Below are 22,838 nucleotides of genomic sequence, written 5' to 3'. Positions count from 1 at the left end.
GTTCACAGCATTCCCAGCTCCAAGTATGTCTTGGTTCGACAAGACAGGAGTCTGTGAAAGAGGGCAAAGCCTCCTGTGCAATGGAGAACGGCAAACCCCCCTCCCTCTGAATTACGAGGATCTTTAAATTAAAAGGCTCTCAGGCAAAGATATGGGAGTGGGAGTAACAATTCTTTACTAGGAGAAAACTAGACAACAATTTAAAAAGGCAAATGCAATCGGTACAAACAAAACCAGTGAAAGGAAAAAAAAAAAAAGTCCAGAACCTGCGGGGTGCCAGTATCAGTTCTACTGGGACAATTTGCTTCCCTTGCAGTGGCTGGTGAATTGTAGCTGCAGTGGTGATCTCTAGAAGGGTATAGTTTCCCTCTGAAGATCTGGTGGCAGTGGGGGCCGGTCTTCCTCTGCGCCGGGGTTGCCTCTGAGCTCCGCTGCCGTCGCCTCTGCGCGCCGGCTGCTTCGCTGCGAGTGCCGCCGAAGAGAGAGCGAGAGAGAGCTGCTTCCCCAGGAATCCCGCGAAGAGAGAGAGAGAGAGAGCTGCTTTCCCCGGGAATCCCGCGCAGAGAGAGAGAGAGAGCTGCTTCTCTCGGAGTCCCGCGAAGAAGCGGGAGAGAGCTGCTTCTCTCGGAGTCCCGCGAAGAAGAGGGAGAGAGCTGCTTCTCCCCTCTGGGTGGGACCCCCTTCATTGAATCAGTCGAAGGTGTATACACAAACCATTGTCTCTGAGAGAGATAACAAAAAACCTGTCCAACCGGTTCGCCTTCGACAGATGGCAAATGGAATACAAGCTTATCTTACAACCCAGGACATTATCCACCCCTTATTCTATTTCCATCTGCACACCATGAAATCTTACACCCAGTTCTCTCTTAAGACCAAGTTTCCCTGTGGTACACAGCGGGTCTCCCCATCTTCCTGCATTACCCACCAAGTGTAACCAGGTCCTTGAGCAAAGACAATCCCACGAATGGGTTGGTCTTTGCCTGAGGTGGGATTAATCCAAACAGTTTTCCCTAAAATACCTTTCATATGTACTACAGGGACCTTATCTCCATCTACTGCGTGTAAGGGTTCTGACTGAGCAGGGCCAGCTCGACTGACAGACCCCCGGGTGTTGACCATCCAGGTTGCTTTTGCCAGGTTAATTTCCCAGTTTCTAAATGTTCCCCCACCAAGTGCCTTCAGGGTAGTCTTAAGGAGTCCGTTGCACCGTTCAACTTTGCCGGCAGCTGGAGCATGATAGGGAATATGATATATCCATTCGATACCATGTTCTCTGGCCCAGGTGTTGATAAGGCTGTTCTTGAAATGGGTGCCGTTGTCAGACTCAATTCTCTCAGGGGTGCCGTGTCTCCACAGGACTTGCTTTTCCAAGCCTAAGATGGTGTTCCGGGCAGTGGCATGAGGTACAGGGAAAGTCTCCAGCCATCCAGTGGTGGCTTCCACCATGGTCAGCACGTAGCGCTTGCCTTGGCGTGTCTGGGGCAGTGTGATATAGTCAATCTGCCAGGCCTCCCCATACTTGTACTTGGACCACCGCCCACCATACCATAGGGGCTTCACTCTCTTGGCCTGTTTGATGGCTGCACACGTCTCACAGTCATGGATAACCTGGGAAACACTGTCCATGGTTAGATCCACCCCTCGGTCTCGTGCCCACTTGTAGGTGGCATCTCTGCCCTGATGACCTGAGGCATCATGAGCCCATCGAGCCAGGAACAACTCCCCCTTATGGTGCCAATCTAAGTCTATCTTTGACACCTCTATTTTTGCTGCCTGATCTACCTGCTCGTTGTTTCGGTGCTCCTCATTAGCCCGACTTTTGGGGACATGGGCATCTACATGACGGACTTTCACCGTCAGCTTTTCCACCCGAGAGGCAATGTCTTTCCATATATCAGCAGCCCAGATTGGCTTTCCTCTACGTTGCCAGTTGGCCTTCCTCCACCTTCCCAGCCAGCCCCACAGAGCATTGGCTACCATCCATGAATCAGTATAAAGGTAGAGCTTTGGCCACTTCTCCCTTTCAGCAATGTCCAGAGCCAGCTGAACGGCCTTGAGTTCGGCGAGTTGGCTCGATCCACCTTCTCCTTCGGTAGCTTGTGCAACTTGGCGTGTGGGGCTCCATACGGCTGCTTTCCACTTCCGGTTCATCCCTACAATGCGACAGGAACCATCAGTGAAAAGAGCGTAGCAGGTCTCTTCTGCTGGTAGTTGGTTGTATGGTGGAGCCTCTTCAGCCCTTGTCACTTGTACCTGCTCCTCATCATCAGTGAGACCAAAGTTTTCACCTTCTGGCCAGTTCGTAATTATCTCCAAAATCCCAGGGCGATTCAGGTTTCCAATACGGGCGCGTTGAGTGATGAGGGCAATCCATTTGCTCCATGTGGCGTCAGTGGCATGGTGGGTAGAGGGAACCTTTCCTTTAAACATCCACCCCAGCACCGGTAGTCGGGGTGCCAGGAGGAGTTGTGTTTCTGTGCCAATTACCTCCGAGGCGGCTTGAACTCCTTCAAAGGCAGCCAAGATTTCCTTCTCTGTGGGAGTGTAGTTGGCTTCAGACCCTCTGTAACTTCGGCTCCAGAATCCCAGTGGTCGGCCTCGAGTCTCCCCAGGCACTTTCTGCCAAAGGCTCCAGGACAACCCATGGTTCCCGGCTGCAGAGTAGAGCACATTCTTGACCTCTGGTCCCGTTCTGACTGGGCCAAGGGCTACAGCATGAGCGATCTCCTGCTTGATCTGGGTGAAGGCTTGTTGCTGCTCAGGGCCCCAGTGGAAATCATTCTTCTTTCGGGTAACCAGATAAAGAGGGCTCACAATCTGGCTATACTCAGGAATGTGCATTCTCCAGAAACCTATGGCACCCAGGAAAGCTTGTGTTTCCTTTTTGCTGGTTGGTGGGGACATAGCTGTGATCTTGTTGATGACCTCAGTGGGAATCTGGCGCCGTCCATCTTGCCATTTCACTCCCAGGAACTGGATCTCTCGGGCAGGTCCCTTGACTTTGCTCTTCTTGATGGCAAAGCCAGCTTCTAGTAGTATCTGGATGATCCTCTCACCTTTCTCAAACACTTCTGCCGCTGTGCTCCCCCACACAATGATGTCATCAATGTATTGCAGGTGTTCTGGAGCCTCACCCTTTTCCAGTGCAGCCTGGATCAGTCCATGGCAGATGGTGGGGCTGTGTTTCCACCCCTGGGGCAGTCGGTTCCAGGTGTACTGCACGCCCCTCCAGGTGAAAGCAAACTGAGGCCTGCATTCTGCTGCCAGAGGAATGGAGAAAAACGCATTAGCAATATCAATGGTGGCATACCACTTTGCTGCCTTGGTCTCCAGCTCGTACTGGAGTTCCAGCATGTCCGGCACAGCAGCGCTCAGCGGTGGAGTCACTTCATTTAAGCCACGATAGTCCACAGTCAATCTCCATTCTTTGTCAGATTTGCGCACAGGCCAGATGGGGCTGTTGAAGGGTGAGTGGGTTTTGCTGACCACCCCTTGGCTCTCCAGCTCCCGAATCATTTTGTGGATGGGGATCACGGCATCTCGATCCGTCCGATACTGCCGGCGGTGCACTGTCGAGGTCGCAATTGGCACGCGTTGTTCTTCCACCCTTAGGAGTCCTACTGCAGAGGGGTTTTCTGACAGTCCAGGCAAGGTGTTCAATTGCTTAATGTCTTCTGCCTCTACAGCGGCTATTCCAAAAGCCCACCTGAGTCCCTTTGGGTCTTTGTAATATCCGTTCCGGAGGAAGTCTATGCCTAGGATACACGGAGCATCTGGGCCAGTCACTATAGGATGTTTCTTCCACTCCTTCCCAGTCAGGCTCACCTCAGCTTCCACCAGAGTCAATTGTTGTGATCCCCCTGTCACACCAGCAATGGAAACAGGCTCTGCCCCCACATGTCCCGATGGTATCAGAGTACACTGTGCACCAGTATCAACTAAAGCATCATATTTTTGTGGCTCTGATGTGCCAGGCCATCGGATCCACACTGTCCAGAAGATCCGGTTTTCCCGTGCCTCTCCCTGGCTAGAGACAGGGCCCCTCTAACACTGGTTATCATTCCTTCCCTGGGCATACATACTAGAGGTCCCTTCAAGGGGGTCTGACAGATCGTACCCACAAGCTTGGTCACGGGAGGTTGAGGCTACCTTCACTTTGGTGGAACTCCCCCGGTTAGAGTTTCCCTCCTTGAGTTGACGGACCCGTGCTGCCAGGACAGAAGTGGGTTTCCCATCCCACCTCCCCATGTCTTCCCCATGGTCACGCAGGAAGAACCACAGATTAGCCCTTGGGGTGTACCCTCTCTCTCTAGCTGGGGATTGTTGGGTGCTGATTCTGGGGCCTGTGACTCTCACGGGTGCTGTATTAACCTTCCTTATCTCCTCCCTCATCTCCTCTTTAAACTCCTTAATCACAGCTGAGATATGAGCCTGCATTGGGCCATTAATCATACTCTCATAATTCCTAAGTTTGTTGGCAACAGAACCTATTGTCTCCCGGTGGGTGTCAGCATTGATCGTTGCAATGAAGGTGGCGTATTGAGATGGCCCAAGATTTGCCAGACTCCACAGCATTTGTCCCGTACACCTGACCTTGTCAGGATCATTATTGTGTCGTCCATCCCTCCCAAAGAGTACCTCCAATACTGCCACTTCTCTCAGCTGTTGGATCCCTTCCTCGAGGGTCTTCCAGCGCATTCTATGATGGTGCTCTTGCATTCTCTCTCTGTGGATAAACCTCTCCCTGACACTCATTAAGAGCCGCTCCCAGAGAGAAAGGGACCCTGGTTCCCTTACAAAAACCTGATTTATACCTGAGTCCTGGGTCAAGGGTCCCAAGTTCCTTGCCTCACCACCGTCCAGCTGCACGCCTGTACCCATAAGATCCCAAACCCGGAGTAGCCAGGTAGCATAAGCCTCACGCCCTCGTCGCACAATGTCTTTATGCAGATTGCGAAGACTTTCGTACGTCAGGGACTCGGTGATGATAGCAATCTCTGGCTCCCCTGTGGGTTGTGAGGTTCCTCCATTCCTGTCCCTATCTGCAGGGTGCTCTGCTTTCACCTTAGACTTCCTTGTTTCTACCGGGGCCACTGCTGCTGACCGTGACTGCCTTTGTGGTTCAGCTGGAACCTGGACAGTTGTAACATCTGTGGGTTCCACAGCTGTACTATTAGACTGTCCCTCCTCAAGGCAAAGGGCCGGTTTCTCACCAGCTGGGGAAATGCACTCCTTCAGCATCTCTCGTATCTCCTTAACCAGAACCCTCACCCAATCTGGGCGGTTCATTTCTGAGGTGGGCTGTGGGGCAGGGTCAGGCTCTGGAGCAGCAGCATCTCGAGTCTGTGGTGTAGGTGTGAGGGTAGTTATCCAGGTTAATCTTCCCTTATCTCTGAATGCTAAATATAACAGGACTATCAGCAACACCACCCATTGTATGGTATCATTAGCACTTATAAAGGATCTTAACCCTTTGAGAACTGGTGGAGCAGACCCAAAAAGATGGTTAAAAGGTTGAGAGAAAGTTTGCCCAGGTGCTATTTCCTCGCAGTAGGTACCGTTATTAAAGTAACCCCAAAAACATACAGTTAACGTGTGATAGCTATGAATCCATGTACCTGCCTTCCAGAGGAAATTAAAGATCCATGAATTCCTCACCCAATTAACCCAGAAGCCAAACTTGATAACAGACACCGTAGCCTTAGTTATAGGACCCATTTTTAGATAAGGGTCTGCAAATGGGAAAAGTATAGCTACGATCACATGCCACCCAAACCAAGGTAAACTAGACCACATGGTGATGCTGAAGATGTTTTTACACACAACAAAACCAAATTACTTAAGAACTGTTAATCCTTTTTCCCTCTCAATGCCCTCGGGCCTCACGTTGATGCGCCAAATTCTGTCTTGGTTCGACAAGACAGGAGTCTGTGAAAGAGGGCAAAGCCTCCTGTGCAATGGAGAACGGCAAACCCCCCTCCCTCTGAATTACGAGGATCTTTAAATTAAAAGGCTCTCAGGCAAAGATATGGGAGTGGGAGTAACAATTCTTTACTAGGAGAAAACTAGACAACAATTTAAAAAGGCAAATGCAATCGGTACAAACAAAACCAGTGAAAGGAAAAAAAAAAAAGTCCAGAACCTGCGGGGTGCCAGTATCAGTTCTACTGGGACAATTTGCTTCCCTTGCAGTGGCTGGTGAATTGTAGCTGCAGTGGTGATCTCTAGAAGGGTATAGTTTCCCTCTGAAGATCTGGTGGCAGTGGGGGCCGGTCTTCCTCTGCGCCGGGGTTGCCTCTGAGCTCCGCTGCCGTCGCCTCTGCGCGCGCCGGCTGCTTCGCTGCGAGTGCCGCCGAAGAGAGAGCGAGAGAGAGCTGCTTCCCCAGGAATCCCGCGAAGAGAGAGAGAGAGAGAGAGCTGCTTTCCCCGGGAATCCCGCGCAGAGAGAGAGAGAGAGCTGCTTCTCTCGGAGTCCCGCGAAGAAGCGGGAGAGAGCTGCTTCTCTCGGAGTCCCGCGAAGAAGAGGGAGAGAGCTGCTTCTCCCCTCTGGGTGGGACCCCCTTCATTGAATCAGTCGAAGGTGTATACACAAACCATTGTCTCTGAGAGAGATAACAAAAAACCTGTCCAACCGGTTCGCCTTCGACAGATGGCAAATGGAATACAAGCTTATCTTACAACCCAGGACAAAGTATCCCTGCTCTAACAGGGACACAGACACACAAGTTACTGCACAGATCCCAGCCTGGACAGCTCTGCATAACTACAGCCATGGGATTCTACAAGTTACTGAGCAGCTCCCAGGGTGTGGGGCACGTCCCTCTTCGAGCAGGGGTGAGGTCTGTGCTGGCAGATGGGGGACAGGGCAAAGCTGTCCCCAAGGTGTCATGATGTCCCAGCAGCTCTCTGGACTGGTTCAGCTGCTCGTGGACACAGGTCCTTCTTGTCATGCTGTGCTTGCCTAATTAATTTGTTGATCTTTTCTGTGCGGGGAATGCACTCCCAGAAATGAACAGGTAGGCCCCAGTGCACGCAAGAATGTCACTGAACTGCTCACGTGGAGATAGACCATGATCACAGCGACAGAGGCTGAAGGGAAGCAGCCAACCCAAGGAGGTGTAAGCCATTAAAAGCCTGCCCTACTTTGCAGCTGCTTATGTTTATAGGGCCTCATTTAAATAAAAGCTAGATTCTCTCCTGCTTCAGGGAGACAAGAAGAACAAAGAAGAGAAAGTGGGAAGCCAGATGAGTCAGAGCCAGCCCTGCCTTGTGCCTGAGTAGGTGGACAGCAGGGATGCGTGTACCTGTGCCCTGGTTTCCAAAGGATGTGGTGCTTAGCAAGGGACTTAAAGCTGCTGCTTCAGCCAGGACCCTCGGGATGCTCTTCTGAGTCTGCTGCCAGCAAGGAAAACTGGCATGTTAAAATAATTTCTCAAGCAGGAATTGCTCAGAAAGAAACCAAAATGATGCGGTGGGAATTCATGAGAAATGCTGCATGGTGCTTCCCAGGCAAGGCAGTCCCTGCAGCCCCACTCGCCGGCGTGGCTCTCTGCAACAACTCAGAGCTGCTGTCTGAGGCCTCAATTTGTTCTTTCTAGAGGTTTCGGATAAAAATATACGGTCATTGCTGTAACTGCCTTAAAACTCGTGCCAAGTTTTACAGAGGATTTATAGCCAAGGAGAGATAATTCTATATAAACTAGGTCTTTCAGGAGGGAATGGTGGCTTTTTTTTCTTTCACCCTGTAAGTATTTATGCCTTCAAAAGACAGCGGTTATTTAAAGGGCAGTGGGTTGCATCACAGCACGGTAAGGTTCAGAAGCAGCATGCTTGTAAATCCTGCCCCCGTGCCCTGTGAGCTCCTGGTGTGGTCTGGGGAGCTGGGGGAAGGCACAGCTCTCTCCTCATGCCTACATGAAACCAGATTAGAAAACCCTTTCCTGCCTCCTGGTGAACACCCAGGGCACCAAAAGGTGATAATTCACAGCGTTTACAATGGCAGCCAACAGGTCTTTAACCACCGGTGCTAAACAAATTGTTTTCAGCAAAAAAACCCACGCTCAATTGGCAGATCCTTCCCCGGTGTCCGCTCCTGAAGGGCTCACGGCAGCCCGGGCTGGGTTTGACAAACATTTGTAGTGGTGACCTTTCAGAGGGGAGTCACAACTCTGGCGCTGCTTCCTCCCCTGTCAAATCACGCCCTACCCAGGGTGAGCACCTCTCTTGCCTTTTCCAAATTGTTTCCAAGCACTTGCTGCAGTGCAAGCTCTTCTCCCGATTTTCCAAGAGCTGGTGTTTTCCCCACCCCTCGCAGCCCTGGTGCTGTATGGAAAATACAGAGTCCTTTGCAGATCCATGGAGCAGAGCTTGGCGTGATGCCTGACCGGCCTGCCGGGGAGCTGGCACAAAAAACTCTCCTTGGAGGACTATTAGAGAAAAGCAGGTAGTTTTTAAACAACAATTATTTTGTAACTTTTAAATTACTGTGTTGGACAGTACATTCAGAAACTGCCTGAGAACTGTGCTGAGTAAACAAGACAATAACCACGTCAGACAGCCACAAGAGCACATCTGAGGCAAATATTTGTTCAGACGAGTATTCACAAAACTTTCTTCCTGCAGGAATTCTTGTAAATAAAAGGCAGCCCACCTGAACATAATGAGCTTGGAGCGCTATGGATGTCAGTGAGCCAGGCTGGCAGCTTCCTGGAGAAGTGATCTAACAGCTTTGGCATCCCTCTTTGTGCCAGGACTCCCACAAGCAGGTGATGAAGCAGTGCTTCAGTTTTGGCAACTACGGGCCTCCTTACCAGGACAAATTTTAATCCCTAATTGCTTATTCTCCTCTATTTCTACCCTACTCAAATGGCTCCACTGCACTGGAGTGAGCAAATGACCTCAGTGACACTCAATGTGTCACCAGCTGACAAGACACAGCCCAAGGCCAGCATCCAGCCCCACCAGTGAAGGCTAGCAGCAGGGAATGGGAATGGGGAGCAGCAGCCTGTCCCCTTTCCTTCTCTGGGGTGTGCCTGGGGACACCCCATTTTCCAGCCCAGCCTCTCCTTTCCCAGCTTCCCTGCAGGATGGGAGAGGGAGGCTTCAGGGGGAATGGAGGGGGCTGCTGATTTCCTGGAGAGACTCAGGGATGAGTCCAGTGAGATGAGACTGCGGATGAGTCCAAAGCCGTCTGAAGGGCAGGGTTTGCACTCTCACCACTGCCCTGCTTCCTCTGGCACTCCATTGGTGCAGCCAGCCCTTGCCCTGTTCCTCCAGTGCCTCTGCTCTGTCTGAGAAGTTATTTCTTGGTCTTGCACCTCCTTTCCCCGCCTCTCCCGGGTGCTATAAAGCACTCGTGGTCACCCAAGGAGGTGCTGTCACAGCCTTGCTCCACCACAGGCCCAGGCAGTCTGGAAGAGAACCGAACTGCGCTCTTGCCTGCGATGCCGGCGGCTCGCTGCGGTGGTTAATTCCGGCTAGCTCTGCCCTTTCCGGCGCCCATCGCAGTGCCCCCCTCCCCTGGCTCTGCCCAGCCCCTCCGGGCACAGCAGCCGGCAGCCCCGGAGCGGGAGCTGCCCCAGCGCCCGGTGTCCCAGGCGGGGACAGCAGCGGCAGCCAGCCCGGAGCCACCGGCAAAACATCCTCATCAACGCCAGCAGGCGCTTCCCAAAGCCCAGCCCTACCTGGCAAATTGATTTAAATTATTTATGTAATTTGGATCCTGTCTACTTTAAAAAAGGGAGTGTGACAGAAGTATACACAACAGCTTCCCAGGTAATTAGGATGCCGCATTGCTTAAAGCTTCATTTGCACTTTAATTGCTTTGATTTATTCCAGTTTTCCCGAGTGTAAATCCAAAGCTCCCCCTCACTTGGCCCTTCAGCCCCCTCGAGAGCTGCTGCTCCACCAGGGCTTTTCCCCACCTGGCAGCGTGGGCCAAGAGGAGGCGATGGGCACAACTCCCGTGCTCGGGACTTCGGGGCAGCTGTGGCAGAGCCACCAAGGCGATGGCATCACTCCCTGGCACGGGCTGTGCTCCAGGCAGCTGCTGAACCGCAGCCAGGTGCCCTGCTCTCAGCACAGGCCGGGGACAGGGAGCTGCTGTTCACTGCTTACACGATTTGTGACTCCCTGAATTACCTGTGACTCTGCACCACGTAAGGATGGGGCCTGCAGGCAGGGCAAGCTCTGTGTTGATAAGAATAAACTCTAAATCAGCTTCTCCTCGAGCCTTTGCATGTTCCTGCCGCTGGTTCAGCCTCACTGACCCGAAGGCTGAGGGTTCACCTTGCCCACCCCGGGCAGTCCCCGGGGACCATCAGAGGGAGGATGCTCCCATCCTGAGGAACAGGGAAGGTCGCTCTGGGCAGCGGCCATGCCCTGCCTCCTCAGAGGCAGCACCGGGCTCTCAAGTGCATCCTGTGAAGGAAATGAGATTGAGGAAGATTTTTCCGGACCCTGCCCAGTAATTGTGTCTGAGGAGGAAGCAGCCCACTTGCTAATGACTACAGATAATTTACTGTGTAGGCTCATCAAGAGATGGGGAAAGAGCTGCAAACAGCTCCTAGAACCTGCTCAAAATAAACAATGCGCTGTCAGACGAAACCAGCTCCTGCTTATACGGGTGAGTGCATCAACTGTGCTCTCCTGCTACAAACCCCCTCATTCCCCTTTCCAGTTCATTTCAGGCCCCTTTCTCAAAAACAAATGCAAGCAGAGGGTATCAGAACTATCGTCTGAATAGGAAAAAAAATAAAACTACCCTCTCAATTACACCACTTTGGTGACAGGGCAGGGAAATGCTGCTTGCCCAAAGCAGAGCCCTGAACAGGCTGGCTGCATGGATAGAGGGATGGATGGATGGATGGATGGATGGATGGATGGATGGATGGATGGATGGATGGATGGATGGCTTTTGAGTTCCCAGTTTTGTCCCCCACAGCCATCCTGGTCATGGCACTCCTGCTGACACAGGCAGCTACAGCTGCTGGGAACATCTCCCCATTCACAACCACGCTGAGTTTGATGATACTTGACAGACATGTCAAAAAAAAAAAAAAAAAGCCTTTTTAGATGTTTTAGGTGCTTAAAATAGTTAAAGGTAATGACTCATTTTGACTTGTACATAAATTGTGAACTTATAATACTACATTTTGACTCTATCAAAACAATTTACCATTTTCCCAGCAAAATGCTTCTGCAGAGGAATTTCTTGGCGTTTCCAAGCTGGGTGTATTTTCAAGATTTTCATCTGATCTGGATCAAACCCCAGATATAAAAGCATCTACATCCCTTGTGGTTCATTGGTTTGTTGCCAAAAAAGGCATATTTGGCAATCTGTCTGAATGTATGTTTGCCACAATGAGAGATGCACGTGACATTCAGTGGAGTGCAGCTTCTGCTCACAGAGCTATCTCCATACTCCTCTCCTCTCCACTCTTCAGCAGAGCTTTGCCCACTGCTCCTGGGGCATTTCCCTCTCTGCACCTCGGGAGTCCTCCTGGGCTTGCTGCTCCTCTGCCAAATCATCAGCATTTTCCTTGCCCTGCTGCCCTCCCAAGTCCCAGTGCTCCTGCAAATGCAGGACTTGCCCCTGCTGGGGGAATTTGACCCAATTAAGCTTTTTTCTGTTGGTTGGTTTGGGGTTTTTGTATGAGTTTTTTTTGTTTTCCAGGCTTCCTCCCACTTTTTTGGAGATGCTGTTAGATTTTATGTTTCCTCCAGCATGCCCCCAGCTCACTCCAGAGGGTGCTGTCTGCAGCTATGACCAACACTCTCACTGGTCCTGTCCCCCTACCTAGGACACTGTTTGGCTGTCCTCTGAAGGAGCTGTGCCATCCTTGGGCTGGGAACAAAAGACTTTCCTGCCCCAGGCATGGCAGGGCTGAGGGTGCACCTGCAACTTGTAGTTGAACAAATCACCTCACTAAAATCCAGCAGCACACCACCAGCTCTGACCTCTGCTGGTGCCCTCCTTGATAGAAAGGCCTCACTCAAGTGGTCAACAAGTTTCATGTGCACACAAAGACCACAGCTGGGATTTCTCCTGTGCCATCAGTAGGCATGAATGCAAACACCAGGAGCAAGCCAGGCCAGGAACACAAAACTTGGATCCAATTTCAGTAGCCTGAGGATGTACTTTTGTGTGTGACTCACAACCATGTCCTAAAATAACCTCAACACTGTCAGTGCTGGAGGAAAGGAAATCATGGAACCAGAGCAGAGTCCTCACACAGATGCTTTCCCCCACTGCCTGCTGGAAATCCCTACAGATGGAGGATGGAAAGCTTCCTGCTCTTGCTCATCCTTGTCCTCACTCTCCTGGGTGCTGGCAGAGAGGTACAAACTTTCCTGAGTGCTGCTCTCAGCATCCTTGCCCAATCCACTAGGTGCCTGAGAGCAGGTGGGAGAGGGAATCAGCTAATTAAAATAAAATGAAAACTGGAGTGTGAAGCTATAAATAGGAGAGCGCTGGGAGTTTCCTGGTGCTAAAAACATGCTTGTGGGGAAGGAGATGCTGGAAGCTCTAGGGCAGAACTCTGGAGATCTACCAGGGAAGATGCATCTGAGATCTGCTGGCACCTCGTGCCTGTGTGAGAGGGTGCTCACGCAGGGATGACTCTGCAGCATGGGCTGGAAGGATGAGGGCTGGCTTGCAGGCTCTTGTAGAGACCTGGGCAGAGTCCCCTGCTGGTTCCTCTGGCCTGGGCCAGGTGGCTGTCAGACTTAAGGCAGCAGGTGAAGGACCTCTCCTCTCCTCCCTCACCTACACAATGCAAGGAAAGCAAGGCAAGCTGCAAAGGGAGAGCTGGGAGGATAAGGAGGTCTGACTCCCAAACTACAGTCCTGGAGATCTCTGCTCTACTTGATGGTTGTCGGAATCTGAGGTATTGATGATTCTGATATTGTAGAAAGTCTCTGTCTTTCAGCCCCGCTGCCAAAGAAGAAGCCATACTTGGTCTGTGCTGGTTTCAAGGTTGTTTATTCTGTTTATCTCTACCATGTTCTGCTGCCCTGCCCAGCTCTGTCCTGCAGGGCAGCGTGTGGGGCTCTGCCCTCAGTGGGATGTGACAAACATTAAATACCAGAAACTCCCTGGGCTGGATTTACAAGAACGTGGCAATATCTGTCACCTACGTTGGACAGTGTGTCCCCAGCCTGAATCAACAGAAAAATGCCAACATTACAGTGAAACACGAAGGGCATGAAGAAGGAGAAAAAGGACAAGGCACACACAGTTTCCTCCATTTTGTCCCCTTTGAACCCCTCATCTAGAAACCTAAAATTTTACTTTTGCACCCATGCCACACTTAATTATTACTCATATCAAACACTCAGAGCTGGTAATTGATCCTGTAAGATTGAAAACTCTTTTCCATGGCCAGAGATCACAGACAGTGTCTCTGGGGGCTCTGTCCAGGGGGGTTCCTGACCCCTGCCATGGTCCCAGACCTTCCAGGGCAGCCAGAGGGAAGCTCTGGATTCCCACAGATGGTGAAGGCATTGAGGACTTTCTGCACTCAGATAGCTTTTGAGAGGTCCTGCTCCAGGACAGCAAGAATGGCTGTGGTGTCCTGCTCTCTCAAGAGCTCTTATTCCCCTTGAGGCCCCAGCTGAGCAGAAGGCCTGGGTGCCCGAGGAGGGGAGGTGGCTTCAGCCCCACAGGGCTGGGGAGGTGCCTCTGGAGGCCAGTCACCTGCTACACAAAGCAAGTGGCATCTCTGTCCTCCCTGGGAGTGGCATCCAGCCCGTCCCTGCTGCCAGGCTGTGATGGCACAGAAACAACTGTGTCCCTGTTATTCCCTCTGCCCCCAGCACCGGGTTAGTGGAGGTGGGATGAGCTCGGCAGGCTGCTACTGCTGCCACCAGTCTAGCCTTTGATTAAGAGTGATTATTCTGCTCTTAATTAACAGGAGGCAGCTGCTGGCTGTTCTGGTGGAATGGAGAAGCAGAGCCCAGAGGCTGTGATAAAAGGAAATTGTGTCTGCTGGCTCCCACTGAGCCTGGCACAGCCATCCTCTGCCCAGCCACACACCTGGGCTGTGGGACATGTCACTGGGAGGGACTCAGCACTGCCAGGGTTCAGCCTCTGCATGAATAGCACATGTGGGGCAGCCGGATAATCCAGATAATAATATGGGGTGGTTTTGCTGCTCTCTGTCCTCCCAGGCCACCCTGAGGTGGAACTGCTGGTGATGCCTGCCTGGTTCCCATGGGGTTTATTTCCCAGTCTGCCCCTCAGAGACATTCCTGAGGCAGAGCTGCTCCTGTGACAACAGGTCTTGTCCTCTGGTGACATGTGGCATTCTGCTGCTCCCCCAGGTTTAAGGCAGCCATCTGCCCTGGGAGCAGGCAAGCTGCTGCTCAGCCTGTCAGACTGCCAGCTGAGCCAGCTCCCCAGGAGATGAGAAGGCATCTCAGCTTCTTCTGCTCCCCAGGGCAGTGACTCTTGAGCAAAAGTGGGGTGTATCCCAGTAAAAGCTTCACCTTTAACATCATGCCATTTTTCTGAGTGGAAAGCTCATCTCAAACCTTTGTAATGCAGGGCCAGCACAAAAGACAGAAGTGATGGGTACCTTGTAAAATCAAGGGACCTTTGCCTTGCCATTCAACTGCAGAATTTGTTTTGGCAAGGCTGGTCCTATGTTAATTATTGATGAGAATAGCTCATGCTGGTTGTCTGGAACCCTTAGCAACTTGAGAACTCCTGGTGTTGCACCTCCAGCAGACAGCTATGAACCTGGTTGAAATCACAGTTGGGTCGTGGTGGGGGCTGCTGGTGCCACAGGCTGGAGATGGGCCTCAGTGAGTTCTGCTCTGCACTGCTCTCCATTGTGAAGTCCATGCCACTGTCAGTTCCTTCTGGGACAGGCTCCCTCCTCATCCTGCCTGTGCCTCAGCTTCTGGGATGGGGCTGTGCTGGCATCTGCTGCTCTGGCATCACCTGGGAGATGACACTGCACCCACCTGACACAATGCAAGAAAAATAATGCCAGCCCTGAGGTCACCAGGAAGACACTTCTCTTCCTCTGGTTTCTAGCCTTCCCTCTACCAGCCATCTAATAAATCTAATAAAATCTGTCTTGTTGATGTCTAATTCAATTCCAGCACCCAGAGACCAGACTCATATCACTCACAAACCTAACCAACTCCCTCCTTGGCATATGAGCCAGGCCAAGGGGCTGCTGCAGGCTACTCCGGAAGAAAGCAATTACCTGGGGTCAGGACTCACTCTCCCAATCAATTATACTTTTATAGGTTTTCCTTGGGTCACACCTAATTGAAATTTTAGGTACTTGAACCCCGTGGTCAGAGGCAGCTGGTGACTTCTAGGCTGAAGTCTGGGAACTAAATTAGGTGCCTTGAGTGTCACCCCAAAGAAAAATCACCACAGCACTGCCTGTTCATACCTGGGAGCCAGAAAGGAGTGGTGCTGGGAACTGCCACAGCCCCTTGCACATGTACTAGCCAGCATGCAGCAGGAAGGGCTTGGGGTGGCTGAGACAAGCATGACCTGGGGGATTTGAAGTACTAACTTGTGTATTCCAGTATTCCCTCTCCTTTACATCCATCCCCAGCCAGGTGGGGATGATTCCACCAGAGCAGCTCAGAGCACCAGCAAGTGCCCCTGCAGGGGTCTGAGCCGTGAGTCAGACAGTCCCCAGAGGTGTGTGCTGCTTCTTGGGACTAAGGCTTTTGTTGGCACAAACTGCTGGCTTTTCAGGCTTTCCTTGCTAAAGAAATTCTTTCCCTCCTTCAAAAACAACCAGGAGCAGGGGCCATGTCCATGATGTGGGAAGCTCCCAGATTCCTCGTTGCCAGGTCCTGGGTGAGGAGGGAGCTCAGCATGGAAACTGGGAGATGGGCTCTGCAGCCAGCAGCGTGGGCAGGCCCTGTCCCCCAGGAGGGTGTGAGTTTGCTGTGCTGGAGCTTTCTGCCAAAGAGATTGAATATTTACGGCTGCTTTCTCCAGCTTCCCGTTTCAAGCCACAGTGACTTATTTGTTACAGATTTACATGCATGCTTAAAGACATCTTTATGTTCCTTCTAAGTATAAAAGGCATATTTCTGCATGTAGCATTTTGCCAGTCAGAATCAGCCACCCCATCTAGTATATGACTGCGTTTGTGCCCGGCTTCAGTGCTCATTTTCCTCTTGGTAATGATTATCATTATATGAAGAAAAATGGGTCATTTACAGCGGTTTCTCCCCAAATAAAAGGCTGTGGGATACAGGATATCATTAAAATTCTAAACCTGACTTCCAACCTCAAAAGCAGGCTCTTGCTATTCGGGTCTCTCTGTGGAGGGAGGGAGGAGGGGAGGTGGGGAGAGGGTGCACGATGAATGTGCTCTGGCCATGAAATCTCTTGCTGACATCTGCACTGGCATTGAGACCCCAGGGCTGAGGTTATCTCTGCTGCTCACACACGGGCTCCCTGGCTGGCCCTGGAGGGCACAGGGTCCTCCTAGTCTCTCCAAGCTTTCTCCTGGCCAGCACATCGCCACGCTGTGCATGGGACACTACAGCCAGAGCAGGAGGCAATTCCTCCATGAAAAGAGCAATTCAGCTCCTGCCAGAAGGATGTGGCTGGAGGAGGTCCCCTGCAGAAGGGGAGGCTGGCAAGCTTAAAAGCTGGTGCTTGGACGAGGGAGAAAGCAGGATGAAGTGCTCAGACAGAGCAGCCCTTGCCCTGCCCTCCCCCACTGCTAGGGCTGAAGCAACCCCTGTGAGAGTGTCACTGCTGTCCCATGGGCCAGCTGGCCAGGATCTGCCACCACCTCCTCCAACACCCCTGTTCCCACAACTGCAGGTGCTTGGGGTTGGAGGAGATGCTCACCCAAGCACTCTGCCCATCTCCTCAGCCTTAGATCCAGGCTCCCAGCACTAGGGTCCCTGCCAGGCTTCGGCTGACTCCTTCCCTCCTCATTCCTGATGATGGGAAAATGTGCCTTGCCCACATTCAGTGCTGGCTTTGTGTGTGGGAGCAGATCTCCCACCTCCTGGTGTTCTCCATCCCTGCTCCCCAGCATGCTGCTGCCCCAGAGGCTCATTTCCATCTCCTGGCATCCCCAAAAGGGGCTTCACAGGCACTGTTTTGCTTGGAAAAGCGATGCAACTCCTGTGCAAGCCTGAAATTGCTGTGTACAGAGCTGTAAGGCAAAGCTAATCCATTTTGCAGCTTAGCCAGCTGCTGAAAGATGCTGTTTAAGACTAAGGAACTGCTAACTATTTTTCTCCCCTGCATGAAATGGGAGGGACAAGGGATATTCAGAGGACGAGAGATGGAGACTGACCAAAATGGCTAATTTAGAAGCATCTTTTAAAAAGGGAGACTTGCCCTGAATTGTTAATTTTTGAAGTCATTCCTTTCTAAACGTGCTCAGAACGGACTAATTTTTCATTCTCTTTTCCAGCATTTTAAATCAAGATGTGCATGAGAAGCTCTCCTGCTGCTGATCCCAGCCAAGCAATCATGGCTAATGCCCAGCCTCATCCTGGCACCTGGGAACAACCACAGCAGCCCATGCCAGTGAGGGCATTACCCAGCTCTAGGTCACAGCCATGGGGTTGTGAGTGTGCATCACAGGTGGGATTTGGGGTATCTCCAGGGCAGGACAGAGAGCTTCTCTCCTCCTTGGCGCTGGTTAGGGCTGTCAGAATGACAAGTTAATTTTGGTCTGTCTGGCAGACAGGCTGAAAATCCAATATAGATTATTTCTGTTTGGTAGACATTTAATTATTTTCACTTGGGTTTTTTAGCAAAATAAAACAACTACAAGAGTGGTTAGGAGCAATCCTGGGATGCTTTGTTCAGCCTCAGAAATATTTCCTTTCTCTCTGGGATCATCTCCTTCTTCCCTCCCCTCTGCTGGTAACTTTAGATTGCATTTGAAGCAGCAGATGGCTTGGACTTTTCAGAAACAATGAATGTGTTTTGCTAGGAAACATTGATGCAGGGGAAGAGGATTCAAACCTTATTCCCAACTGATGCCAAACAAAGGGAAGAGCAATAAAACTCCTTTCTATCCACTAATGGCCACAAAGTCATCACACATATTCTCTCTCAATGGGAGGAAATCTCTTGCCTAGAAAAGGGGGATAAAGTGTGGAGTGGAGCAGACATTTCCCAGTTTTCCAGGGAGAACATGAAATGTGGTAAATGGCAGGTGTTTCTTACTGAATTTTCCTGTGCATGATGCACAGGAAAACTGGTGTTTGCAGAGCATCCCTCTGTACAAAACAGGCAGTGCTGAATCCCAGCTAAAGAAGTGGTGAGATTTGGGGAGGCTGGGGGAGACTGGGTGGGACAGGGAGGAGACTGGTGGGGACCAGGAGCTATGGCAGCCAGGGCCACTGCTGGGCTGGCAAAAAAAAAACCCTGGCTGCTGAGGCACAGTGAGTGCAGCTGCAATCAGATGCTATTTTAATTTGCATTCTGAAACTGCTTTGGAAGCCCTCCCTAAGCACCAGGCCAACATCTTGTGCTGATTTTTGCACCATCATTTTCCCTCTCCCACCCTTGCTCAGCCTCAGCCTTTCCCACCCTCTGCCTGGGACCATCAGCGCTCTCCCATGGGATCCCCCGTGGCCTCATTAGGCAACAACCATTTCTCATTGGGATTCCTGAAAGCCCAGGTCCCCCTGGAAGCATGTGAGATCCTCCACACTCTCCCAGGGGTGCTCCTCCCCTGAGTCCCTGTGCATTACAGCTCTTCCCTATATTTACAGATTTGCCTCAAGTAAGGATGGCCCCACTTTGGGTGGTTAATTGCTGTGCAATTAGGTAGCCAGTGCCTGCCACAGTGCCACAGGGTGCTGGCACCTTGTAGCCACCAGCAGGATCAGGTTCTCCCTGCAGGGGCATCCCCATGTCCTCTGCAGCCTGGAGGGGCTGGGAATGAGCACAGAGGCCAAATAAGGGACAGAAAATCATGAAGTTCTGTGGTCTGTGGGGTGCAGCCAAAATTGTGGAGTTGAGAGAGGAATCCTCCCAGCCCCTGGACCCCCTCCAGTGCCTGGCTGGCCTCTCTGGGCTGGGTGGAGCTGGCTGAGGCAGGGTGCAGGCACTGGCCAAAGACTCAGCTCACCACAAAAACCACTGCCAGGAGCTCCCACCTCAAAGCAGTGCTGAGAAAGGACCAGGACTGTGCAGCTGGGAGCAGTTTTGCAACATGAACCCTGCTCTTCCAGGGCAAGCACCAGCAGCTTTCTGCTCTCTCCAGACTCGGAGCACCTCTAGCCCCCCAAGGGCTGATTTTGATGTGATTTCTCTTATTTCAGGTTTGCTAAACCAAGTGAGTGGAGAGTGCAAGCTGGGTGGTTTGCTCCTGGGCTGTTTGAGGGTGCCCCAGTCTGGAAGTGACAGTGTTCCTGTCCTCAGCATGGCTGGGGCCTGGATGCTCTGCTAAGGGAAGCCCTGCCAGGGGAAGATCTGCTTTTGGGATGGAGCTGCCCCACTACCCAGCCAAACAAAGCCCACCACCAGGGCATTGCTGTAGGGGTGGTGGGACCCTGCTTTCACCTTCTGCTGTGTCCTACAGAGTGCCCTGAATCCCTTCTTTCCAAACATCTCATGCTGTCCCCATTGTGTGTCACAGATACCACCCCGCTCCTGTAGGATGGGCTGGAGCTGGTGGCTGTCCCCCTTGCCTGTAGTGCCAGATGGGGATTTCTAACCACATCACCAAACCCCGATGTCCTGCCAGAGGAACAGAGTGATGTCCTGCCAGGGTGAGCTGGCCCAGGCAGGACATGTTTCCCACCTCCTGCACTTGTTTGCCCACAAGAAGTGAGGACAGCTCCAGCTTGCAGTCTGAGCTGGGGGGAGTACAACCCCTCTGCAGTGCTCAGCCCTGCCTTGTGGCTGGGGTAGGGGGTCCTCTGACCCTCCAAACCTCCCTGGTCCTGGGGGAATGAGGAGCACACTGGTTGGAGTGTTCCTACAAGAATACTGAGCCACCAATGGCTCTTTGGGCACATCTTTGTATTCTCTTCCCATGGAAAGTTGATTTCTTTGTGCTGCACTCCAAAACAGCTCAAGTACACTTGTAGGAGAGAGAGAAGAGAGCTGGCTTTTCTCTCCTCTGAGGTGGAACACGAGTGAAATTCTGCAGGATGTTTATGTGAGTTACAGCCTGCAGGACACCCTGTAAGCCTCGGGGCCTGGGCTATGGCAGGATGGGGAGAGCACAGCCAGATTCAGGCTTGCACTAATTTGATCTCAGCTCAGCTTTAAACTGGTTAGGACACATACAGTGCAATGCTGAATTACCCCAGTTTATGCTTAAATAATAACTATATACAGCTTTCTGCTGAATGAATTACATGTGTGTAAACACACCCCTTCCGTAAATCCAAACAAGGTCTTGAAACACAGCTAACCATTCATCACCACATAAATCTGCCTCTTCAGATTGCTGCTAGTGCTGGGATTCCCCTCCTGTGCTGAGCAGCAAGCCAGCCCTGCAGCTCCTACACAGCTTGGCCTGCAGCAGCCAGCTGAGCATCACCAGCAGGAAAACAATACAGAGAAGCAGGAAGGAGTGAAGAAACCTTGTACAAGAAACACAGGGCTGCCAGCTGACAGACCTGCCACACCAAACCCCAGCTCCTGGGAAGTCATCACTTATCCCTATGTCCTGCTGGACAGCATGTGCTGCAGGCAGGGTTATGGACAGCCTGTTGGAAGAGATTGTAGATGGTGAGATCCCATCATAGGTGTCATTCCTTCTGTCAGCACGTGGAGAGCTGATATCTACAGCTGCTCTTTGGTGATGGTGAGCTCCAGAGACAGGGAGGCTCCTGGGTGTCAAGGCATACAGGTTTGTTAACCCCCAGCAGCAGTGAGTGTTTTGGGATCCTGCAGCAAGGAACAGTATTACTCATTTTGGGCAGTCCCTAGAAAAGTCTCCATTTTTGGTACAAACACTACAGATCAAGAACATGGGAATGATTCATGAAGTCTAAGCTGAGCAAGGCCACTCCACCTTCCCTTCCTCTACTGCACTGAAAGTAATAGAAAAAGATTTTTGCTTTTTCATTATCAAACTGGAAAAAAAAAACCCAAAAATGAAACAATCATCTGTGAGCTCCAAACCTGACTCTTACTGCATCCCCAATTTACTCAGGAACCACCTCATTGCCTCAGAGCACCCAGCAGCCAACAGGGTTTTGCTGGCAGCTGTGCCTTTCTCTCTCTCTATCCCTGCATACTAATATGAAGTAAAATGGGATGGTAATTTAATCCTATGCCACTAGAAGCAAAGCATCACACAAGCCTGCTCATCCTCTCCTCTAAGTTTAGCCCAACAGTGTATTAAAAAGCTGCTACTGGATTCTCGCCAGCCCCTACTTAGCTAAACTACCTGACTCTGCAGAAAAGCACAAAATTCTCCATTCTGTGTTATTTCTGATCCTTGGGAGAACGACCCACATCTATCAGGGAACTTGACCCCCCACGGGGCCCAAAGGAAGGCAGTGTCATTTGGAGAAATGTGTGGAATGACATTGGGTATGTTTTCTGCTGCCTGGAGCTGAGCTGCTGGAATCTCAGCTTGGAGCTCCTTCAATCCCTTCACTGCAAGCCCATACACAGTAATGAATAAATCTGTCCCTGCTCACTTATAAATAGTTTATAAAAGGTTCATAAATAATTTCTAGATGTTTTAATGAATAGTTAATCAATTGTTGCCGGGCCCAACAGGTCAGCAGATTGCTTAAATCCATCAATTACAATGGCTGCTGAGGAGCTTATGAGCATCAGTAGGACACCACTGACATCTGTGATGGACTTGTAGCGGATATGAAGGGTTAATAAGTAATTAATAAATGATGCAAGTGCTCTTTTAATTAAGAGCTGCAGAAGACCATTGAAAAAAGCATTCCTGGAAAAGCCACAGGCAACACAGCAAACAAACATCTGGACTGGTTTCGTAACCCTGCCTGTGAGGAACAAAGCTGGGCCAGCCTGGCCCAGCAGGCAACCTGGCTGCCTGATGAGCAGCAAATTTGCCTCATTCAAGCTGATTCCAGAGAAGCATGCCTGTTCCTAGTGCCCTCTTTGAGCCTGGAGCCTGCACCACGGAGCTCAGCCTCCTCATCCCCACCTGTTACAGGAGCATCCTCCGTGCCCTGGCTGCCACGGGTAAGGTACCAGACAGGCAGGGGACAGGGATGCATGGGAAAACAAGACAATTCCCATTTCATAGGGCTCTGGCCTTGCTCCTTCCTCCTGGGGGGTTTGGAGTGAGCGGCCCGCTCTGCCTGGGCGTGGGTGACACATGCAATGCCACACTGAGGAGTTGTGCACTGGCAATAACACATTTGGTGTTTGGCCTCCTTAGCAGAGGCTCTTTATTATCATTAAGCACTGAATATTTCTGGATTATAAAAGCAATTAAGTGTAAAAAAAGGTAATGATCCATCCCATATTGCATCCAAAAGATATGAAAATCCCTCATAAAATTATCACCCTAGTACAGAATGGGACCTAAATATCTTTATAATGTAAGACAGAGAACTTTGCTTACAGTCAGAACATTTATAAGGCATTCAATTAGCCACCAGAGGGTTTCTTAGTATTACCCAATTCTCCATGAGCACAGAGGCAATTACAGGAGATTCTAACTTTTTAAATTAAAGACAAAAGGCAGGAGAATTTGGATAAAACCTCTTCCCAGGCTCACCCTGGAACATACATGCAGAGGAAATTTCATGCAGATCAGGCTTAATTTACTGCACAATTTAGCTCAGAGCAAAGCGAGACTCTTCCCGTTCCTTTGCTGAAAGATCCTTCTGCATGGGAAGGGGACCAGTACATGATGTACTGCGCT

General features: G+C 51.1%; 1 protein-coding gene across 2 annotated transcripts in view; it reads right to left on the bottom strand.

The window, feature by feature from the left end:
- The window catches only part of TMEM121 (transmembrane protein 121), a 41,716-nt gene that overhangs the window by 3,074 nt on the left and 15,804 nt on the right, over positions 1-22,838 (bottom strand). The gene's annotated exons all lie outside the window — the stretch shown is intronic.

Source organism: Lonchura striata, chromosome 8 (assembly GCF_050655825.1).
Source record: "Lonchura striata isolate lonStrDom1 chromosome 8, ASM5065582v1, whole genome shotgun sequence".
Classification (NCBI taxonomy): Eukaryota; Metazoa; Chordata; class Aves; order Passeriformes; family Estrildidae; genus Lonchura; species Lonchura striata.
This window is presented reverse-complemented; position numbering and strand designations above follow the sequence as displayed.